This window comes from Dipodomys ordii, unplaced genomic scaffold (assembly GCF_000151885.1).
Source record: "Dipodomys ordii isolate 6190 unplaced genomic scaffold, Dord_2.0 Scaffold22, whole genome shotgun sequence".
In the NCBI taxonomy this organism is placed as follows: Eukaryota; Metazoa; Chordata; class Mammalia; order Rodentia; family Heteromyidae; genus Dipodomys; species Dipodomys ordii.
This window is the reverse complement of record NW_012267238.1, coordinates 2,978,443-2,981,219: the sequence shown is the minus strand read 5'-3', so window position 1 is coordinate 2,981,219 and position 2,777 is coordinate 2,978,443. Positions and strand designations below refer to the sequence as shown.

Below are 2,777 nucleotides of genomic sequence, written 5' to 3'. Positions count from 1 at the left end.
TCATCCTAAGGGAATTCAGGGGAAGAGGAAAAATAAACATTAATCAAATAAATGTCCAGATGTCCTGGGTCTGGCTGATGACTGGCTGGGGCAGTGCCCTTCCCCCACTCTACCCAGGCCTCTCCCAGGAAATGTTTTTGAACCATCTGGCCTCATCCTCCATCCTCCACCTCACCCACTGGACCAGCCCTGCCACTGCCCACTTGACTTTTTCTAGACTCTGGGTGCACTGTCTACAAAACCTTGCAGGCATCCTCTGATTCTTCCCTTCTTCACTTCATTTCCCATCTGCTCCAGCAGGAGGCTGCTTGGCACCTCCTTCAGCATACACCTGGCATTCTCATCTCCATTGCTGCCTCCTGGCCCCAGCCCCGCACGACTTACCTGGATTTCAGCAACAGCTCTTCCCTGCTCTCAAGGGTTCTGTCTTTGCCTGAAGCTGGACTTGCTTTCCAAAATGGCAGTCAGATTGGTTCTTGTACTCAAATCTCACCGTGGCTTCCTATCGGCTCCGTGCCTTACAGGATCTCTGGGATCTGGGTCCATTCCACCCCAGACATGGGCGTCCTTTCAGGGGCATTCGTGGCTTTTTAGGAATTAGTCCCACTCTCAGGAAAGCCCTTCACTATTGGCTAGCTCCCGCACCTCCTTCTAATATTTGCTTAAATGCTGTCTTTGAGGTGCCATTCCTGAGGTTCCCATGACTATCCTATTTAAAACTGCAACCTTTCTGCCCTCCCTTCTTCCTGCTCCAGGTTTTTCCATAACCTTTCAACATGCTATATAATTTACATTTTATAACATCTATATATGTGTTTATTATCTACCTCCCACCATTAAGCTCAAGGGTAGCATCTTTGACTTTTGATTATTTCTTTCCAATTATATTGACCAATATTTGGTATATTGTAGGTACTTGTGAAATATTTGTTGAATAAATGAATGAATCATCAACACTGATAAGATTCTTTTTTTTCTTTTTCTTGTTTAAAAAATTTTTATTGTGAAAATACTGTACAGAGGGGTTACAATTACATGGGCAAGAACACTGATAAGATTCTTGCTCATGGGGTTGGGAAGGTGGCTCAGTGGTAGAGCGCTTGCCTTGCATGCATGAGGCCCTGGGTTCGATTCCTCAGCACCACATAAGCAGGAAAAAAAAGCCGGAAGTGGCGCTGTGGCTCAAGTGGTAGAGTGCTAACCTTGAGCTGAAGAGCTGAGGGACAGCGCCCAGGCCCAGAGTTCAGGCCCCATGACTGGACCAAAAAAAAAAAAAAAATGATTCTTGCTTAGAGGGCCATTGTGAAACTTACATGAAATAATTTGGTTCACTTTGTAAGGAAAGGAAGTAACGTGTAACATGTGCCTACTGGTGCTAGGTGTTCTTCAAAGGTTTCATAGTTTATATCATTTATTCATCAGTATGAGCCATGTTCGTTTATTCACCCATTTATTTATTTATTCATTTGTCCAACAAGTGATCACTATGTATCTACTATGTGCCAAGTGCCATTCTGAGTACAGAGGGTAAAACAGGAAGCTATTACTCTGCTACCTCTGGGAACATTTGTAACGGATGATGAAAAAATATTAAGTATAAATTTTCCTTTTTTTTTTGGGCCAGTCGTGGGGGCTGAACTCTGGGCCTGGGCGCTGTCCCTCAGCTCTTCAGCTCAAGGCTAGCGCTCTACCACTTGAGCCACAGTGCCACTTCCGGCTTTTTTTTCCTGCTTATGTGGTGCTGAGGAATCGAACCCAGGGCCTCATGCATGCAAGGCAAGTGCTCTACCACTGAGACACCTTCCCAGCCCCAAATTTTCCTTCTTATACTACTCCTTTTTTTTTTAATGTGGTACTGATGTTTGAACTGAGGTCTTCTTGACTGCTAGGCAGGCACTCTTCCAATCTATTTGCATTACAACATTAGTCCTTTCACTTTAGTTTTTCCTTCCTTCCTTCCTTCCTTCCTTCCTTCCTTCCTTTCTTTTTCTTTTGTTGAACTCAAGATCTAGGCACTGTTCCCTGAGCTCTTTTTGCTCAAGGCTAGCACTCTACCACTTTGATCCACAGCACCACTTCTTGTTTTCTGGTGGTTAATTGGAGATAAGAGTCTCTCAGGGAAGGGACAGCTGGGGGTCTGGCCATCAGGGAAGCGCAGCAGCGAGTCTGGCCAGGAAGATGCCAGTGGCGGTGATGGCAGAAAGTGCCTTCAGTTTAAAAAAGTTGCTGGATCAGTGCGAGAACCAGGAGCTTGAGGTCCCTGGAGGAATTGGTACTTCCTCCTCCCCCCCCCCCCCGTATATGGTCAGCTTCTAGCTTTATATTTGCTCATAATGACATGAATAATGCAAGGTACCTTTGGAAAAGGATTCCACCTGCTATAAAATCTGCAAATTCAGAACTGGGGGGTATTTGGTCAATAGGACAAAGAATCTGGCGAAGAGATTTCCCTGGGATCTATACGACCATCAACGCCCACCAGTGGTCTGAGACTGTCCAGCCAATCATGGAAGCACTTAGAGAAGCCACAAGGAGACGCGCCTTCGCGCTGGTCTCGCAGGCCTATACCTCCATCATTGCGGATGACTTTGCTGCCTTTGTTGGGCTTCCTGTCGAGGAGGCTGTGAAAGGAATATTGGAACAAGGATGGCAAGCTGACTCTACCACAAGAATGGTGCTGCCAGCCGGGCGCTGGTGGCTCACGCCTGTAATCCTAGCTACTCAGGAGGCTGAGATCTGAGGATCGCGGTTCAAAGCCAGCCCGGGCAGGAAAGACC

The 2,777-nt window shown here is 46.5% G+C and overlaps 1 pseudogene across 1 annotated transcript in view; it reads left to right on the top strand.

Moving 5' to 3' along the window:
* The first annotated feature begins 2,172 nt into the window (after nucleotides 1-2,172).
* The window catches only part of LOC105983971, a 7,831-nt pseudogene continuing 7,226 nt past the window's right edge, over nucleotides 2,173-2,777 (top strand). Inside the window, exon 1 of the transcript XR_001174972.1 lies at nucleotides 2,173-2,674. The product of XR_001174972.1 is annotated as a COP9 signalosome complex subunit 8-like (transcript). The remainder of the gene's footprint in view (nucleotides 2,675-2,777) is intronic.